This window comes from Otolemur garnettii, unplaced genomic scaffold, assembly GCF_000181295.1.
Source record: "Otolemur garnettii isolate 467f Iridium unplaced genomic scaffold, OtoGar3 scaffold00075, whole genome shotgun sequence".
Lineage (NCBI taxonomy): Eukaryota > Metazoa > Chordata > Mammalia > Primates > Galagidae > Otolemur > Otolemur garnettii.
In genome coordinates this window covers 8,943,268-8,964,576 of record NW_003852470.1, presented here as the reverse complement: position 1 = coordinate 8,964,576, position 21,309 = coordinate 8,943,268, and positions in this window count along the sequence as shown.

The following is a 21,309-nucleotide window of genomic DNA, read 5'->3' as shown; positions in this document are numbered from 1 at the left end:
CTGCGGGGGCCCTGCTGAGTGGTCACCCTACTGCCTAGACACAGGGCTGCGGGGGCCCTGGCCCTGCTGAGAGGTCACCCTACTGCCTAGACACAGGGCTGTGGGGGCCCTGCTGAATGGTCACCCTACTGCCTAGACACAGGGCTGCAGGGGCTTTGTTGAATGATCACCATACTGGCCAGCTTTAGTCCTTCCTTTATTGATCCACTGCCGGGTTCAGGAATTAGTACACTGAGCCCTTAGCAAAAGCCATTGTGTGCTGAACCTTTGAGAGTGCAGGTCTGAGACTCTTGAAAATTCTCTGACCTAAAATACTAGACCTTGGACCTTCCTGTGCCCATGTTCCCAGCTGTGCTGGGCCTGGAGACTGGGGCAGAGAAGGAGGTGGAGTGAATGTTCAGGGGTGTGGGGAAGCAGGCCAGGCCTGACACCCAGCATGTGCCCACCGTGCTCCCACCGTGCTGTACCACCAGGCAGGCCGCCTTGAGGGGAACACGTTGGCTCAGGGTCTTAGCGCTTCTGGGTACAGGGGGTTGTGGGCCAGGTCTTCTGACTTGAGGGTCCACGCCATTCCTCCTTATCAACCTATTGTCTCTCTCTTTTCTCTGCGCCTCCCCCAAGCCCAACTCTGGCTGTGCAGAGTTTTGGTCAGAGATGGCTTCAATTTCTTTAATTCCCTTCCTTGCTTGCAGGGGCCTTTCCCAGTGCTGAGGAGGGTGCCGTGGCTGCCTCTGGGCTCAGGGGGAAGAGTGTGTCATTGGTTAGCAGTGTCTGCCTTGGATTGGGAGGAGGAGGTGCCTGCTGTCTGCATCCCTCCCTTAGACTCTTCAGCTATCCCACAGGTTGCAACGAGGCACCACCGTCTCAGGTGCTGCTGGAGGTTCTGCGGTGGCCAAAGTGGACATGTTGACAATGCTCAGTGATGCTTGGCTATGCCTTTGCTGTTCCTCCCCATGCAAAGGCAGTGGGGCAGCTCCTGCAGGGATGGGGGCAGCCAGGGTGATTCGTACAGGCTGCCCCATAGCAGAAACATCAGTTATATCTGTGTCTGTACTGAACAGACTTGTCAAAATGCCTCTACTTGCCCCTCAGTCCTTCCTGAAGCTCTGTGCCCCTGGGGACTTCTGGCAGCAAGGCAGCCTCAGGCAGCTTTACCCAGGGCACAGCTGACTGGCACAGGAAGGAGCCTAGGGCATGGAACAAGGGTGTAGGAGTGAGAATGGTGGCCCCAGGAGGGAGGAGCAGGTGAGTCTCCCCAACCTCACAGCTCCCAAGCACATGCCACCCCAAGCAAGGGGGCCAGGTAAAACACAGCATACTCAGCTACGTTTGAATTTCTCTTAACAAATACTTCTGTAGCTAAAGTCTGTTCTAAATATTTTCATTTGCTAAAATCTGGCAACCCTATGCTCTTGCCAAATACACTCTTAGCTCCAAAGCCAGAAGGGCTTTAGGCCTCAACCACTCTTCGTGGAAACTGGGGACACTAAACTAGGTGGTGGGGAGAGGGCTGGGTCTACCACTGTGCCCTGAGAGGAGGTTACACATGGGGGCTCAGAAACCTTACTGCTGGGTTAAAATCCCAGTCCTGGCACTCATTAGCTGGGAGACCTTGGGAAGTCACTTAACATTCTGAGCCTTAGCTTCTCCATCTGCAAAATGGGTGTATGGGGTAGTTCCTACCTCTAGAGTAGTTGTGGCAGTGCAGGACAGCTGTGCTCGGGTCTCACACAGTGATCCAGATGGGAGGTGGTGGTAGTGCTGTGTAATTTTCGAGTGGGTGTGGGCAGGCATTTGGGTCCTGGCTTTAGGTCCAAACTCCATCATGAACTTGCAGGGTTTCCCTGGGCTGGTCCTCCCTACTCATCCTACTCATTAGGACGATGATTGTCTATCTGTACTGACTGGGTTGGCCTCAGTCAACCGCAAACTTGAGGGTAGGGTTTTATTTGAGCAGCAGAACCATTCTTCATGTGACAGATTGTAAAGGACCCCAGCAGATAGAGACTGAACCCGCAAAGCCGCTGGGGTGAGGAGTGTGTGTGTGCAATTGTACAGGAGTGGCCCATGGCCTCCACTCTCAGGCTGTCCACCTCACCGGCCCGTTTTGTGAGCATCCCCCAGGTGTAGCCAGAGGAGTTCAGCCTTGCTGAGGGTGGGTGCGGGCAGGAGCCTCCTTGAGTGGGCACCTCCTGTTCATAGCAGTCCAGGTTGAAGGTGGGGCTGGCTGTGTCGGATTCTCCTTCTCCAGCAAGGGGAGAGTTTGTCCATTGTCCCACCTGCTCTGAGTCCCAGCTGCCCTGAGACAGAAAGAAAGGGGAGGGATGCTTTGTTCTCTTTCTTGCCTAGGGGTAGAATAGGCCTTACTCACACAGAGCCTACAAGCTTGAATTAATCCCTCCCCAAACCTTAGTCCCAGATATCCAAGTCCATATTCAGTCCTGTTTTGAGGATGGGCAGGCTGAGGGCCCGACAGGGTGCTTGTTCAGGTCACACAGAGTCAGGGGTGCTGAGTCAGAGCTGTAGCCACCTCATTCAAGGTGATGTGGGGGCACCGAGGGGTCATTTGAATAATCCTGGGGCTTGTGTGATGCGGGCTCTTTCTCAATCAGATTGGGTGGCTCGGCCTCTCACTCTAGACATGGGGAAGTGACACAGAGTTATAGTGACTTGCCAGACACTCACCATGGGCCAAAGCCAGCACAGGCCTCTGTCATCTCTGCAGGTCGAGTCAGCGGAAGGCTCACCCACTGGATAGCACCCGAGGCAAAAAGCGATGTTTTATTCCTCACCGTGTCCTGCCTTTAGGGGGACTCTCCTAAAAAGACCCGAATATGTAAAACAGCCTGATGTCTCCTAAATACCTCTTGCATTTCCTTTTCCTTTCCCCCATCCATCCCAGCTTCAGGGACTCAGAAGTCTTTTGGGTCAAGTTTACCTTTCTTAGGAGATGGACAAGGCTTACAGTTTGGTGGGTTGACTCCTTGCCAGTTAACCCAAGACAACTGGGCCATGCTGGTAAAAGAGGTGCTCCTCCCCGGCTTTCTGGTTGGCACGGGTGCCAGTATGGATGAAGGTGGTGGTGAGGCAGAGGTGGCCTGGTTATGTGTGTCTAGTCCCCCCCACTGCTGTTTGATTGTGATGGCGCCAAGTGGAAAGGATTGGCATTGTCATTCAGTCAGTTATTCATGCACCGAATATTTATTGGACACCTGCTCTGTGTCCATCACCTTTTGCTGGACAAGTACGTGGTCTGCCCTCTGAGAAGCTCACGGCCCAGGGGGAGATGGACATATGGACCCCAGACAATAACCCCAGTCAAAGGTGGTGGGAGCAGGACAGTAGGGTCACTGTGGGCATGGAGACACGAGAAAGAGAGGATGGTCGGACTCGAAAACATTCACATTATCATTGCCTTTTGTCGAGCCAAAGGCTTCGGGAGGATGGGCAGGAATGAAAATGCCCCAACCTGGGATAAGTCAATCATTTAAAAATTTCGTGGCTGAACCCGACGTAATTCAGACCTCACATCTGGCAAATGCACCAGTTCATTAGAACACAAAAATACACTATCAAACAGACAATCAAATTTCATGTAAAATAAGCTTCAGCATTAAAACGGTTCCTGGTGTTTTATGCGTGTGACTCGGTGGGCAGATATATTTCTTGCTACTAGAGCAAGACTGATTTGTGTGAAGGCTCCCGTCACCAAATCACTCGGAAGGTTGGGAGATAAAATGTCGCTTAGGATAATGTAATTGGCCTTAAGGTACAGGAGTTGAATTATTTTCAGTGATTTATAATCTGGAAATTAAAGACTCACTCATTTTCTAATTTAATTCCATCTTCAATGGAAAAATGTTCACTCTGATCTAAATTGGCGAGTAATGTTGCTAATTCAAATGCAGATGTAATTTCGATTCTGGTAGCAGTTTGCAGTGATTGACGGGTCTCCAAAGAATCATTACGATCCTTATCTCCCAATCTCACAAATTCCCCGGCAGTTGTGATAATAACTTCGGCTAAGGAGAAAAGGGAAAAAAATAAATTCTCTCCTGCCCTGCCGGTTTGGGGCTTGCCTTTTGCAGGATGTGAATTGTGGTCTCTTTTGAATTTACAGCCCGTAAGAGGCAATACTGATGCTTCCTCACCAAATCTGGTGGCGGCACACTGTGGTGTGAACTGTTTTTTCAGTGCCCTGGCTCTAAAACATGAATGAATAGGGCTTGGGATAAGCTATCCCTGGTTCACAGTTAATTAGCTGGGATTTTACACCACATTTGGTACAATTCATTGAGAAGTCCCAGCTACCCAGGGACGAGCAGACAATGATTAGCCATAATCTGCAGGCTTCACCCTCCCTCCCACAGCTGTCACATGTAAGCACATGGCGATGTGTCTTCATCTAAGTAGACCCTAAGAAGCCGGGATGGAGAAATTACGAGGTCACTCCTGCTGTGTGAGAAATGGCCAGGTCAGAGCCGTGCTTGCCTACATCATGTGTTTGCTCAGCAAGCAGGCAGCAGAGGGGCTGAGTCTCAGCTCTGGTCCCCCACGCATGTCAACACGCCTGACCTGGTCAAGCAATGGCTCTTGATACTTCTAAGCAGAAGGCAAAAGAATTGATTTCTTAGGCCAACAGCTGTTTTCATTAAGGCTAATCCATCAGATTCTGAGTGTTGGTGGTGGATTCTATCCTAAACAACCATGCAAAGATTTGGGACAAGACTCCAGCATTTCTAGGGTGGCTGCAGGGTGTGGGTGAAGAGTAGCACATGTCCTGGAAATCAGCTGGCCGCACCTGCCGGCACTAGCTCTCACCCCACGAGAGCATTTCCTCTGTGTAAGGTTTTATAGCAAAATTTATTGATTTATATCCTACATGAAGTCTCTAGGGGAGCATGGGTCATGGTTGTACAACTTTGGGGAGTGGAGGAAATGAATTTCAACCAGCTTGGGAAAGAAATAATTTTGATTTGGAGCAGGAATAAAAGCAAAAGTTTTACAAAATATTTATTGCTATTTTATAATGTTTCTAAAGTTTGATTTCTGGGGCATTAAGCTACATAGCAAAGGCTGCCTGTGCTTACCAATGGCTGTGGTCTCATTTTATTCTTGGGTGCACTGCTGGATGACATTTCCTGGCCTTCTTTGCGTCTTTGATGGAGACCCATAGCTGAGTTCTGAACAAAAGAATGTGTTCATGTGTCGCTCCTAGGTCTGGCCTATGCATGAGCTTTGCACTGTCTCCCTACCCCTTGGATAAATGGAGAGGACTCAGAGGCTTCTTCCCACCTTCAAATACGCCATGACACTTTACCTAAACCAGAAAGACTTTCCTATTGGGTTAAGCCCTTGAGACTTGGGGGTTTGTAGTTTTAGCAGCTTGGATTCCTCATCTTGATGTAAGCTGTATAAAATACACTAGTGTAAAGAATAGATACGTTGACTCCCCTAGTCTCCCAGCAAATTCTTCCTCACACGCTACTGCCAATGACCAAGCACAGGCGGATACCAATTGGCGTGATCCCCCAGGTTAACGGCCAGGCTTCCATCTTTCCTTTAATCACCATGGCACTTTGAGCTAGACTTTTGCCTGGAATATGATCACCAGTAAATGGGGAAATATTTTGGTTTTCCAAACTTAGAGGTAGATCACCAAGATTGATGTTATTTCACCAACCAGAGTCAGCAAACAAGCTTTCAATTTCAAGAAAAGACGTTTTTACTTAAATGCGTGAAGACTCATCGAGACACGGTGTGTGCTCTTGGCAGCTGTTTTCCTGGCAGTAGACTTAGCAGCATTGGTCTTGACCACGTTACCTGTGATGGACAGAGACAGTGGGCTGGAGATCACGTGCCTTGCCCCTCCCCTCCCTTCTAGCTGCCTCCTTCCCAGACCTCTCTGCACACAATTATTTAACACGTTATTCTCTATTGTGTTGGAGGAATTTTCTGCAGAAGCTCTTACTAATGTGATATACTCTCATGCAGCTGAAGGGATCTCAAAGACTAGAGGACTAGTTCTTCCATGAATGGGAGGGGAGCTGGGCAGAAAAACTTCAAAAATCAATTGATGCTCAAGGTCAAACTTTCGGGATAATGTGGAAGACCGTGGCATGAACTCTGTTGCTTTTTCAGGGGGGATCAGGGGTGCCCATGTGATTGGAACTCATGGAGATACATGGTGCGCTGTGGCCGCCCTGGGTCTCGCCCCTGCCTGCCTCAGGCCTCAGTGTTCATCTTGCTTCCCTGCCTCCAACAATTCTCAATCCCTTGGTGTTCATAAAGTGAGCGAACTCATTCTCACCTACTCATTCTGTGCATGTTACTTACTCTGTCTGGAATGACTGTCCAGACGCCTCAGGATCTTGGAGTGAAGACCCATATCTTCCTGGAAGTTTCACCTCAAGCTTCAGTTGATCTTTGAAGTTTTTCTGCCCAGCTCCCCTCCCACTCATGGATAAACTAGTCCTCTTTTTCATAGGCCTGCTTTGTCACAACAACTGGAATTTTGGACCCATCTCTCTCTTCCTACCCTGAGTTCAGACTTGATGGTGATACTAATTGTCATTGTTATTTATATCATGCCATCATTATTAGCACCAGTTACATTACAGAAATATCCATGATACCTTGTTCATGCTGTATGTGGGGCAATGGGCACCCTTAATCCTGGATATTTTCTGGCTTCCACTCTAGGCCGTGAGAGTCCTTTTCCTTCTGATTCTGGGCCATTGTTCTGCCCCTCCTGGGAGTCTCCTCTGATAGGTAGCAATAGATGGTAATGCTGCTTCAGTCTGTGGCTGACTGTCCTATCCTTAAACACACAGCTGCTTGCGTTTCAGCATTTGGGCAGCTGTCCTATGAAGCACCTGGACCACTTGATGCCAACAGGATTGACAGAACCCAACTGTGCTGTCGTTCTCAATGAACCTCATTCCTCCAAGCCATTCACCTAAATAATAACCTGTGCTCCAGAATTCTGCAGGTTAATGACATAGTATTTACATAAGTATTTCCTTTTGTGCTTTTCAGATTTTTTTCCCTTTTAATTTCACCAAGTGCACTCTTGTTCCTGTATCATCAGAGAGAATACAGAGATTCACCAATTCACCTGCTCTTGGGTAGACATCTCAGTGCACAAGCATCCTCTTACACTCACTAGATGCCTTATCTTTTGAACCTCTCCTGATACCACCATCCCCTTGAGGAATTTTGGCTCTGAAACTTTGGGAGCAATCCTGCAGTCCTTTTGTTCAGCTCATTATTTCTTGACCATACTACAAACAACAATCACCAATTATTAAGTGTTGACTATGGGCCAGTGCTCCATTAAGTGGCTGGTGTGCATATTCTCTTTGATCCTCATAGCTAATGCTGTGTTGTAGAAATTGCTATCACCGTTTGGAAAATAAAGGAACTAAAGCCCAGAAGGGTCACTTCCAGGAGACCTTGGGAAAGTCATTCGACCTTCATTGTCAACTGGACAAAGTAATCACTGGGGAGGACAACCCCAGGCTAGTGGAGAGATGAAAGACAGCATGTGTGGAAATGGTTACCTTAACAAAGGTTAAGGTAATGCATAAGCTCGGCCATTTGTACTTTCTATGGTTTTCTGCTTGGACACAGACTTGCTCTCTGAGCCCACCTGACTGGCATTTCCAGGCAAGAATTCCCAGTGGCATGGTCACCTTAGGTTCCAAGGACATTGGGCATGCCAGGCCACATTCTCAAATCAGGGAGCAGGCCGACAGCCCAGATGGGTGAAGTGGGCAGGCATGGGTGTGAACCCACCCTCAAAAAGGACCCTTCAGAACCTGCAGTTTAGATGTGGAGGGTGTGGATCTGCCTTCTAGGGCCCTAACTAGTGGCAGAACTAGTTTTTTTCTCTAAAACCCCTTGACAGGAAAGTTCCTGGTGTGTTGTGTATTCCCTTATTCCATCTCTGACGTCGGTAGCATTCTTTCCACTTTACACGTGGGGAACAGTGAGATCAAGCAACCAACCCAGAGCCACGCACCCAGGATGTCTAACGGAAGAACCTGGTTCCCAGCTGCTAGGTTTGGCTGTGGCCTGGGACTGTCTCATGACTGGGCTCTTCACAGACAATCAGAACACACTCACTCACCCTCGAGAGGTTCCCAGGCTCCCCTGTGTGAACTGGGGCAGGTCTCGTCCCTTCCCAGACCCTCCCTCTCCCCACCTGTGCTGCCCCCCATGGCCTCTGGTGTTTGGACCCTCCTCCACCCCAGCAGCTCTGCCTCCTGCTCTGAAACTGTGTTCCTTTCACTGCGTGGTCTCAGGTAGCAGCTCACCTCGCCCAGCAAGAGCCGCGCGCCCCACAGGATGGAGACCATGCTGCCCGAGTGTGGGGAGGACTGGTCTGTGCCCCACCTCGATCCTTCTGACTGAGCCCTTGCCAGCTTCTTCTGAAGTGCCAGAGCTTGGAAGTATTAGTGAGGAGACCCCACCAGCACAGAGCTAATGCTCCAAAAGACAGTCTCCAGAGTGCGATGACAAATGCCCCCCAAGATGAGCTCTCAGCTCCCCTCAGAGTCCAGCCCTTTATTGGAACCTCTCAGTCGAGACCAAACTCCCTCCGGGGACCATCTTGGAAGACAGATGCCGTCAGCGATGGGGCAAACCAGGGATGAACACTGAAATGAGAACATAAAAGTTTTCTAGTTTACTTATTAGTACAATATGTAATTGGATAGAAGGAGCAGCTTTCAAAAATTTGTCTTACCATAATGACTATAATTTTTTAGAGATTGAAAATGAATCTGACTAGAAAATACCATTAAACTACCAAGTTGCTTAAAATTTAAAGGGTAATTCACATATAATGCTTTTATTTAATAGCCCAATTTACAAAACGTCTAAAATTAATGCAGATCTTTTCAGGACAAAATCAGCCGTAACTGCACCAACTAATTTTTGCTCATTTGAACTGAATTATTAATAAGAGAGAAATATACCATATGTTCCCCAAAGAGCTGGATACATTTATTTCAAATAAAAGCACTGTGTTTGGTGGAATATAAGAGGTTTAAATGCTTTCAGAGAAATGGGTTACTTATATACAGATTTAATAGAGTATAAATCAAGCAACGTAATTAAGGACACAGCTGCTTCGAAACCCAAAGCTGGCAGCTTTTGCTTCTGAAGTTCCTTTATCACCTGCATGCTTTTCATCAGCAATCATTTGTTCTCATGGAATAATACCAGTTAATCAATGATTATGCAGCTTACACTACACTGAAAAGGAATTTTATAGCAGATTTAGGTCATATCCATTGACTTCATTTATTTCTCCTCTAAAAATTATTTATTGAAGATCTACTGTGTGTTAAACAGTCTCTGGACAAAATGGACCTGGATCCTTCCCTCATCTTCCTCCTCCCTTCCTTCTCCACCCTTTATTCCCTTTTTTCCTCCCTTTCTCTTTCTCCCTCTTCCGTCCTCTTTCCTTTCCTCCCTCGTTCCCTTCTTTTTTCTCTTTTCCTTCCCTCCTTCCTCCCTTCTTCTTTCTCTCCTTTCCTCCTTTCTTCCCTCTCTTCTTTTCCTCTCCTCATCCTTCCCATTGTCCCTCATACACACTCAGGGCTTGGAGTTTGGGTTCAGTGTGACTGAAGTCTGGCCCGCTCTGTGGGAAGAGGGGTCACTGTTGCTGTGTAAGCATTCATATGTGCCTGCAGAGAAGAGACTGTCCCCACTGCTTCCGACAGCCCCTCAGCCTTTATCCCAGCCTGGTGGGCTTTCAGCCTCCCTGGCCTGGCAAGCTGGAGAGTCTAGTAGGGGAGAATGCATTAATCAAAGACATAGGAATACATATAAAATTATAGACATGCTAAGTGTTCTGAGGGAGGGGTTCACAGTACAGTGACAGTGTCCAGCAGGAAAGACTGACCCAGCCAGTGGGAAACCAGCCCAGGGTGTGTAGGGAGCAGGATGGCATCCAGGGCTCCAGGTCGGCTTTCTGATTCCCCCAGTGTCCGCAGCTCCCAGCACTTGCTAAGCATTTCTCTTTGTATTGGGCTGCAGCTCTTGAGTTTAATCCATAGATTGCAGCGCCTCTTGGAATAGCTCCCTCCAGCCTAAGATTGTCATGGTGTGGAAGGCTCCAGAGACTACATTTGATGTCAACACTCCCCTGGGGTTCTGTATGGAGACTTCTGTGCCGTCATGCCTCAGGGGCGCAGGCTGGCAGGCAGTCGTGAGTGGTGGGCGCTCCTTGCCTTCCTGTTCACTCTGTCCTCGCTTCTTTTCTTTTCTACCCTAAGAAAAGATCCCTAAGTCCCTTGTAGGCAGGCCCCCCTGTCTGGCTGATTGACCAAACTATTCCAGTGCCTGCCACCTTGTCTGCCCCACAGAGGTGCTCAACCCCTGTGGGTAGAGGCCGAGTGAGTGAATGGATGTGACCTCTGAATGGCTGACTCAATAGCCCCACTGGATTTCCAGCCTGATGTGCCTGTGCTGACTTTGGGGACAACTTTACAGAAAGCCGAGCTCAATCCCGGAGAATGTGTTTGTTTCCTGGCAGGCCTGTGGGCAGATGTGCTCTGGGAACCCCAGACCCAGAGAATCAGGTGTGCACGCTTCAGTAGCGGGAGCAGCCGGCCTGACAACCCGACGGGCTTGCATGTTAATAACATCTCAAAGCGAGTGTTTTGTTTTAATGGAAGCAGTTATCAAACTAGCAGGCTTCAGATGGAAATGGCAGCTCTCTCCACATAATGGTGAGGGGCACTTTAATTAATAGCACCTCTTGGATTGTAATGATGGTGGCTTTGGTTCCTGGCCATCTGATGACTACTCAAGCTATTGTTTGGGGGGTACAGGGACGCACCAACCTGCTTGAGTCAGCCTGGACACAATGGGCTTCTGGGAGGGGGTGTAATGCGTGGGTTTTCTAAGCCTTATGCCTGTACCCCATTTATGTCCCAGGGCAAGTGCCTACTCTGGGGACAGGAGGATGCAAACCTCTCCATTTTCTCTTTTATTATGGTGCAACTCAAGGTAGAACTTCCCGCCGCCTACAGAGCAGCAGCAGCGCCTCCCACTTCCCACAGAAGTGGCCTTGTCAGGCGGTGGCGGCGTACCCTGGGGAGGCTGCTCTGGGCTAGGGGTGTTCAGTGGCTTGACAGCCTCTGGGGCTGCAGCTCTGGGCTGGCTCACTGTGGCCTGGCTCTGGTGTGCCCAGGAAGCCATTTCTCAGGATTCTGGGCTGTTCTTGGGCCATAGTTGGGGTGGCAGGTGAGGCTGGGTTGCCGTTACGATGATGCAGCTCTCGTGGGCCACCAGGGTTGTGTCGAGGGTGGGAAGGAGCAAGAGGCAGGTCTGAGCACTCGGTGACACTCAGTGACACTGGTGTGCCATGTGCACTATCGGCAGAGAGGGTACAAAGGGCAGGGGAGCCCCTGAAGAGAGCGGTCCAGTATGGGAGGCCAGCACAGCAGGGGATGAGCCTCAGGGTGCAGTTTATGGTCCCAAGCGTGGAGACCTGCATCTTCCTGGGCTGTGCCTAGCTCTAGACAGGCCTAGAGATCCCAGATGCTTGGGTTCTCCTCTTCAAGGCATCATTCAGCCCCCAAACAGGCAGAAGAAACAGCCTCTCCCCTCAGCAGGCTCCCTGCGCAGGCCCTGCCTTTCTGTTGCCATGAGATGCCCAGGGATGACAGTGGTCTCACCCAGGACCTCCTGGGTCTGGGCCTTCCCCCACCCTCACTGCCACCCCACCCACCCCCAGCCCAGGGAGGAAGACGTGAGAGGAAGGGGTGCTATTTCAAATGTGGGGGCCTTGGGGCTGCCAGACACTCTGTGTCTTCCTCCCGCTGGGCTGGAGCCTCTGCTTTGGGTTTGGATTCAGATCCTATAGAGACCTTGCAAACCTGATGGGTCACTTACCCTCCCCACTCTGCGCACACAGAGGTCTATGAAACCCCCCCTTCCGTGCAGTTGGGTAAACCCCAGGATAGTCTATGGGTCCCTGTCCTCACCTCCCCACTCGCCTTCCCTTCAGGGCCTGGTCTGCCCTCTCCTCTGTGTCTGCCCTGCTGCCCCTCTGTCTCTGATCACAGGTCCCCACTCCCTTGGGAAGCTCGGCTGCTAAGAAGTCAAATCCCCCACTATCGGGACTGTGACCTCCCCTGCACAGATGCTGCCCTTAGGGTCCTTCCTCTGGGAGAGTGGATGCTGGAAACTTTCCCAGGAAGTGCTGAACTGACCAGCCACCCCATTCCTTTCTCCCTGCTGCAGGGAAGCGGATGGGGTAGCATCACTTCCCTGCCTTCTACTTTCCCACCAGGCGAACAGCAAGCAAGGTCCCAACAGTCAGGGGCTGCAAGTTGTGGAATAAGCAGACAAATGAGGCCCGGCGCAGCGGTTCACACCTGTAGTCCTAGCACTCTGGGAGGCTGAGGCCAGGGGATTGCTTAAGCTCAGGAGTTCGAGACCAGCCTGAGCAAGAGTGAGACCCCTCCATCTCTAAAATAAAATTAAATACAATAAAAAACACAAGCCAAGTGTTGTGGTGGGCACCTATAGTCCCAGATACTCAGGAGCCTGAGACAAGGAGATGGCTTGAGCCCAAGAGTTTGAGTTTGCTGTGAGCTATGATGTCACAGCACTCTATCCAGGGTGATAGAGTGAGACTCTGTCTCAAAAAAAAAAAAACAAAGAAAGAAAGAAAGAAAGACTAATCAGACAAATGAGTGTGCTGAGGGGGACAGCCCCACTCAGGGGTGAGGGTCTCAGTCTTCCCGAGCCTGCCAGGCTGCATGGAGGACAAGCCTCGATGGCACTGTATTTCTTCAGCTACCTGCCCTCTAAGATGCCAATTAGAGAGGTGACTTCAGCTCCAACAACCCAAGAGGAGATGTGCGATGAACCTCTCTCAGGCTTTTTGGCTCCTCATCTCTGGACAGATCCATCCATTTCAATAATTAATTATAATCTAACTACCTAAAGCAGAAGAGGAAGCCGAGGGCTCAAATGGGGCAGGTCCTTTAACCCATGAACTTTGATCCCAGCCCCCAAGGTCAGTCATCAGCCCCTTACCCGGGAGCCTGCCGGATGCTTAATTACCCAATTAACGCGTCATTTTATAGCTGGGTGGTTTAAGGGACTGTGTAAGAAGAGAGTGGACTGCCTGGGCCGCAGCCTTTGGTTATGGTCCTGTGGTTCTAATGCACGAATTAAATATCTGTCTCTTCTAAAAGTCAGTTGGTGATTTATTGGAAAATTGGTGGAAACAGCCCTTGGGGGGTTGTGCTCCAAATCTGGTTTAAAAGAGTGGCTGCTGGCTATGACTTTTTGATTTCCTCTATCCTATTGAATGTCATTAGCCCCCTTTCATGTAAAATAAATGTTTGAATCCGGCTCATGAAGGGCTTATTTATTCATTTCATTCCCTTCACTGCACACTGTCGTTATTTCTCTGTTGATTCTCTTCTCTGGGAGAACAGAAACTAAAGCCTTCCCTTCCAGGCACAGATTTGGGATTGAGACAGTGCAGACGCCCGAGCACCCGCCTCCCCCTTAGTCAGAAGCTGCAGGTTGTGAATTTCAGTTCTGGTAAATCAAGTGTGACTCCAGGATGGAAAGGACTCGGGTGTTATTTTATGTGTGATTTCTTCTTATTTATCTGTTGCAAAGCGGCCTTTCTCCAAAAGGAGCAGAAAAACATTAAAGCAGGATTTGATCCATCTTATAAGCCCATGCGAAGAAAGCCACTGTCACCATTTTCAAATAAAGGCGTAGCACGTGTTTCATTAAAATTGTATACTTATTAAAACAAGATGGGCTAACTCAGGGAACTGTGTGGGGCCTGGTTTTAACATATCCTTGGCTGCCTGCCCCTCCTCTGACCTTTAACTATTGACTAGAAGGTACCCAGGAAGCCCGTTCATTTAACTGGCTATTGGGGCCTGGGAAATGGACCCACTTAAGACATAACAGGAGGAAGAGAGTTTACAAAAGGACAGCTGAGACGGAAGGTGTGCTTCCTGCTAGTTCTTCCACATTTTTCACTTCTAAGCCTAAACGTCACTTCCAAGTACCCTCAGCAAGCCCTCCAACACTCTCCTTTCTCTATTTCAGCTTGTTGATTGATTCATTCTCAGTACATATCACATTTGCTGAGCAAAAGCCTCACTACAGTAATGAAAATGTGTTGTCTATGATATTGTCACATGTATAGAAGTAACTGGGGCGATAGCACCAGCCCCTTTCCCCTGGGGCATCGGTTCTCTGCAGTTCCGCAGCAGCAAAGGACACTTCCCAGCTCAGCAGCACCTCCCACCTCCAGCATCTGTCCCTGTCCCCACTGACTCTGGGCATAGGGAGTGTGCTTAGCCCATGTCTGTGGAGTTCCAAAGTGCCCAGGATTTAATAGTCACAGGCACCACCTTCAACCAGCAAGGGCTAGGAACCTGTAAGTCATCCCCTCAGCCAGCCTGTCCCTTGGTGAGACAATCCGGGTGTGTTGTGCACGGCTCCCCAGAGCATTCCGACAGGCCTGAGCCCCGCTCACCCATGAGAGGAAGCTGCTCATCCAACCCCCCTGCCCTCATTTGCTGCAGGATTTTACCCCAGAGACCCTCTCCCAAATAATCTGCATGCGGCCCAGCAGCTGTCTCAAACCAAGACTCAGGGATATAAAATATGGGAATAGTGTAAAAGCAGCATTTTTATTTTGTACTTGGTATTGGCTATGGTCTGAAAGGTTGTGTCCCCCAACATTGATATGTCGAAACCTATCTCCAGTGTAAGAGTATTAAGAGGTAAAGCCTTTAGAGGGTAATTAAGTCAGGGGGGGTGGTGGGGGCACCTTCATGGATGGAATTAGTGCCCTTTTAAGAAAGGCCCAGGGGAGCTTGCTCACCCTTTCCGCCAGGTGAGGACATACAGGAGGCACTGATGATGGGAAGAGCAGGCCCTCACCAGACACCAAGTCTGCGGACACCTTGACCTTTCTTGGACTTCACAGCCTCCAGAACAGTGAATAAATTTCCGTTCTTTTGGAAATTGCTCAGTCTAAGAAATTTTATTATAGGAGCCCAAACAGACTAAGCTATTTTGTATTTTTCAGAATACTTTCTGATATATTAACTTAAGCTTTGTGGACAACTTAAGCTTTCTGTTATCACGTTAGGGTGTCCTGGGCTGTATGCTACCCTCTGAGAACTGGGTAAGGCAGTACTATATTTCCCTCATCTGACAGATGAGGAAAGCTAGGAACAAGAAGTCAAGATTTTCAGCTACAGTCACCCAGCAGGACAGTGGGAAGACAAGGCTACGCATTCCTGGCCCCTGCACCTGCTGCCTTAACTTTCTGTCATTCTGAGCCCTGCCTGCTCTGTCCATTTCAAAGGAGAGAGCTAAATGGTTGGGAATTTGCTATTATCACCTATTATGTATCTTTTCCTTGAATGCCAGGCTTTGAATTGACTTCTTTTTTGCCCATCTCACCCCACACCAAAGCCCCAAAGGGAGAGATATGTTACATGAGAGGTGATCCACTTTAATAGAAGGTCAGGTTCTATAGTCGTTGCTTTATAGGTTTTTTAGACTTAAAACCATCCTATTGGGTAGATGGTAAAAATTTCTATTTTTCAGGAAAGTTTGTATTTGGTGTCTAACAATGCTTGGCATATAGCATGCTATCGAATGAATGCAGCTCAGAGAGGTTAATTGCTTCCCCCAATCACACAGCCTGTAGGTGGGGTCCATCCTGTTCCCAGTCCTACGAACTGTCCCTATAACGTGTATCTCCCAACGCTCTGTTGGGGTCTGTCCTTTTCATCCTCCAACACCCACCTTGGGCAGAGGGTGGCATTCACTCAGAGTCTGGGGATGAGGGCAGCAGACCACGCACCTGCTCAGGGAGGCCCTAGGTCTCTGAGTGATTGGCCTGTCTGCATCACTACCCATCCGTCCAAAGGGGCTCATGACCGTCTAACCGGGTGGACACTGCTTTCCATACAGCCCCCCCCCCCCAAGCCATCATCCTGCCAACCCAATCAGTGACCCGCAAATGAAGAAATTGGACAGGGCTGGCTGTGTGGCTGCTTGGAACCAGGATGGTCGTTCAAGCCCCACTTGCATTTTTAAAACATGATAGTTGGCAGCCTTGCTCCCTTCACCTGCATGGCCAAGGAGCAGCTAGGCCCGCTGACAGGTCAGAGGACTTCACTGGACAGACAGTGAATCCAGGGCTCTGAGCACGGCAGAGCTGACCATGCCACTTCGCATTCTTAAGTCAGTGAGAGTGGGGGCCACTGTCACCTCCAGATGCTGCTCATGTGTCTGGGACCGAGGCCATTGCAACTTTTGAAGTGGGGCATTTCCTGAAGTTTTCATGCTGCAGATCTTAAAGCGCAGAATAAGAATTGGTGGGGGCTTACAAGGAGCAGGGAAGGAGCTGAGGCAGACAGTCAGGGGGTGGTTGTCTCCCAGATCCGGGGCCCGAGGAGGAGCGTTGCTAGAGCTCTGGCCAGTCAGCCAGCCAGGCCACGCTCATGTCCTTGAGCCTGGACACCTCCCAGGTGCTGGGAACTTAGGGAGCACAGGGACCCAGGTGAAAGGCAGAGCACAAACAGGCAACCATGGCCTGGGGGAAAAGTGCCAGGAAGGATTCATTTTGTGGTCTTCTCTGAGTCCTTTTGGGGGCCAAGGCAGGGGCCCAGGAGGTATCCCAGGAGACAGGTCAGGAGAGCTAAGATTCTGAAGGTAGAGTGGGAGTTGGCTAGGCAAAGAAAGGGTACTTTGATTTCACAAGGGTTAAATTACAATTTGACAGGGCTGGGTGTTCCAATCCCTCAAAAAATGATCTTAGACAACGGGTTCTATTTCCCCACTCCCCTTCAAACAGAAACATAGGAAGACCCAGTTCCTTCCCAGCCCACAGTACCCATCTGGGCAGAAAGAAACCAACGAGCCCCCACTTCATGTGAGTTTGAAGCCTGTGTTTTCTCTCTTCTTTGGTCCTTCCTGAGTGTCTCTCTCAAAAGGACTGTTGAATTCGGTGTAGGGGCAGAACCTGTCTTTCTGTCTTTTTGGTGAATGAGTCCCATCTTCTTCCATGTGGAAAATTTCAGAACCGGATTGAAGTTGGAGGGTGGACCAACTTCTCTAAACACCTAGAGACCTTCTCTAGACACACCCTCTGCCCTCACTTGCTTCCAGCTGGAGTGGTGGAAACCCTTGGGGGCCTGGGTCTGGATCTTCATAATTTTGAAGCCAGAGGTAAACAGCATCTATAACCAGAGACCTCGAGGGAGGTGGAGAGGAAAGCAATAGTTTCCTTGGACTTGACCTGAGGATAACAGGAGTTCTCAGCAGTTATCAAACAAGGGAATGATTCCCACTTGCCAGAGCTGTTTTTCAGATGATGTCTTTGAATTCTACATTTCAGTAGAAATAGTCCAGATGTGTTTTTGAGAATTACATTTTATGTCTGCTGTCTTGAAAAGCATGGGTTGGAAGAGGAAAGAACGAGAGGCAGGGAAACCAGCTGGGAGGGTTCACAGTGGCATGGGCAGAGGTGACAGCCTGCATCAGGGGAGTGGCCACGGGGCTGGGTTTAAGAGTAGATGACATGGGCGGCATTGAGGGGCTGGATGCAGCTGGGGGCTGCAGTATGAGGGAAGGGGAAGTCCGTTCTGACTCCAGGGTTTGAGATTGGTTGGTTGGGTAGATGGTGAGGCCATCTGCAGGGGAGCACTGAGCATGGGAGGCGGATATATGATGAGAAGTTGGAATTTGGATAGCTCTGCCTGAGGTGTCAGTGAGCGTCCTGGAGAGGTGTCCAGTGGGCAGTTAGGTACCAAGACCCAGAGCCAGGCAGAGTTAGTCCCACGGAGACCAGGTGAAACCACATTACTGCTGCTTTAAAATTTTTTTTTGAAAAGACCTACAGATTAAGCCAACAGCCTCCTGGGTAGCATCAGACAGGCAGGTTGAGAGCTGTGAGACCGGTTGCTGGGTCTGGGCACTGATGTCTTTTGTGCCTGGGCTAACTGGGGGAGAGTGGAGGCCCAGAGCTCCTCTCTGCCTCCCTACAGGCTCTGCCATCCCTCACTCTCTGCTGCATGGCAGGCACCATGGACAGTACCCAAGCTCCCTTTGGATCTGGGGTTTTTGGGGGCCCTGGTCACCTCGTTAAAGTTACTCCAATCTACAGTTTTGAATTGAACCTTATTAAATGCCTCCTTAGCCATGTGATACTTGTGATGGGGCCATGGTGAGTGGGGGATTAGGCAGATAAATTGTTATTGTGATTCTAACACGATGATCAGGTTTGCTGAGGACAATAATTATGTAGCTTACAGTGTTTGGAAATATTGCCTAAATCTCCTCCCCACATGTTGTTTGTGATGGAAAACAATTAGACAAAAGGTCCTTTTGGTGAGCTGCCTGAGATTCAGATTTGCTTGATGAATGGGCTTTCTCCCAGACCCTGAGCATTTGTTAGAAGTAAATTATATGTCATTTCAAATCCAAAAGGTCTGCTCCCCATGTTTATTGGGGTAAATTAAATCTTCTAAGGAGGGTAAACAGAAGGCCTTGATAATTATTTGCTTCTGTATAATTTAAGCTGAAAAGGATATCACCAAGAGGAGGTTGGGGGTAGTCACACCCCCCTGCACTGTGCCTGTCACAGAGAAGGCACAATAGGGAAATTTAATTTGATACTGATCTACACGCTTCGTATCAAGTCGGGATGGGTAGACCCACTCTCCAAAGCTCTTTTCAAATGCTGCTTTTGAGTTGCAAATTTCAACCAAAATTATCTTGATTTGCTTTTTGAGAATTAACTTTTATAATTTTAAGGGGCTTCCTTGCAGAGGGGATGCCAATTCTCTGATTAGATAGGCTTCTGGTCCTTGTGAGAAGGATGAGGCTCCTCTGTCCCTGTCTCAGCCCAGACCTAAAGCGTCCTCCATCAACACTGGTAGGAATCCAACCACTCACCCTTCCAGCCACCCATCCACCCACATATCTATCCATTCACCATGCGTCCTTCTATCCATCCACATATCTATTCATCCATCTACCCACTCATTCATCTATCCTTCCCACATTCAACAACTTACCCATCCATCCATCCATCCATCCATCCACCCTCCATTTACTCACCATCTCATAAATACTCATTAAATTGCTCTGTTGAATGCAGGCCCCTCAAATATCACCAACAAAAGCTGATAAGACAAAGCTGAGTTTATCGCTGAGTGTGTATGTGGGGACATCTGTACAGAGGCTTGATAGTGTCTCAAAAGGAAGAAGGCAAGGTTGGCATTTGTTAGACTTGGCAGTTTGGTAGAAACAGTGAGGTGAGGATTTGAATGATGTCAGGGTGCAAACTGGTGATGCTTCCCATGGAAGGGCTGATGTGGTTTGTGGGAAGTTCCTCTAATGAACAATCAAACCAAACTTTTGTCTGGGTGAAAGGCTCTGGAAAAACCCAGTCATGTTTATGAAGACCTTGGGACGTACAGACCTGAGTGTCCATGCAGGCAGGTGTGGTTTCAGTTCTTAGTGTCCAGGCTGAGTGTGGAGTAGACAGATTTCACTCGCACCTCTAGGGCATCCGGCTGACCATTGTTTCACCAGGTGATACTGCCAAAGTAGACCTGGCCTGGCATGTTGGAACTACACTGAGGGTGAGGGATAGGTGTTACTATCAAAGAATTGCAGAGCTAAATGTATAGGAGAGGCTGACACAGATGGTGGGGCTGCCCTAATCAAGGAGATTAGCAGGCTTCCCTGAGACATCTCAAGGTGGGCAGGCAGGAACTAGAGGAGGCTTGCAGTGGGCTGCAAGGGAGGCTTGCAGTGGGCTAGAGGGGAGGATGCCAAGGCAGGACTTGGGGGCATTTCTGAGCCCAGTCAAGGTGCTGGGTCGGGTAGGGGTGGTTCTGCAGGGGTCTCTGTCTCCCTGCCTCATCTTTACATCTCTGTCCTACATCCCTGCTCACCCCCTGTGGAAAATCCCTCAGCATCTTCAGGAAGCCACATGGCAACTTCAGTCTGGCTCAGGAGCAGGGGGAGGGAGAAGAAAGGAGGGGAGGGACAGCTCCTTGCCTTGATCTCTGCTGGCGCCTGCCCCAGGATGTCATGTGTGGTGGGGGCAGGCAGTGTCCAGGTTCAGGTTTCACTGGCCAAGCCCGAGATAACATCTGGCTCTTGGGGTCCTAGGCCACTGACCTCTTAGGCTCCCTGGTGCCTGGCAGTCTGCAGGGAAAGTTTCCTCTGCTCTTCAGCTGACAAGTGGCCTTTGCTGATCTGCAGGGATGCAGGGCAGCCAGCTTCCTGGGCCCTCCCTGAGCAACCTGGCTCTTTCACACTACAGTCCTGCGGGGACCTTCCCTGGAGCTCTGCTTGGCTCAGCTTTGAAAGAAAATTCCATTTAGCATTACAATTTGTGCCCCTCGGCCTGAGCAAACCTGCAAGGAGGACGGGCCCACAAAATCCCAGATGCTACAGTTTCGGCATCCACTGTCAGCCTTAACTTTTGCTGGATGGGCCTGTGGACATTTGCTGGGGCCTGTTGGCAATGCTGTGGTGCTTCTGCATGAGCAGAGGGTTTCAGGTGTGAGCTCATTCAATTCTTGCCCCATAATAACCCCATTTAGCAGAGGAGGTGGCCAGCCTGGCAGTGATGTCATTTCTCTAATATGTGCCGCAGGAGGTGAGGACCCCCCATGTCCTGACCGAGGGGCAGTTAGAGTGGGGTGCGAGGCCAGGCCCTGCTTCTACTCCTGATCCTTCCTGATTTCAGTGAGAAATCTCTACTGAGGCTCTTCTGAAAGGCAAGACCAGAGAGTTCATGTTGTACCTAGACCATGTCTGTTAGGAACATGCAGAGTCCGTGAAACAGGTTTTTTGTTTTTGTTTTTTTAATTGCTGGGGTATTCATTGAGGGTATAAGAAACCAGGTTACAGGGATTGCATTTGTTAGGTAAAGTCCCTCTTACAATCGTGTCTTGCCCCCCAAAGGTGTGGCACATACCAAGACCCCACTCCCCTCCCTCCTCTCTCTCTGCTCTTCCTTTCCCCTAGAAGCAGGGTTTTTTTTTTTTTTTGGAGCAAGGCACACTGCTTCTGCCCCCTTTTCCCATCCTCTCTGTGCTCAGCCCCTCTGTGACCCGGAGCACATTGCCTTTTGGGAGCTCTGTTTGCTCGTGATGGAACACTGCCACCCTTTCCCAGACCTCCTCATTTCACCCGGACCATCCTGTCTGTGTCCTAAAAGCCTGCTCCCCCTGCCTGACTCCTCAGGAGAGCTCCTGGCCTGGGGGT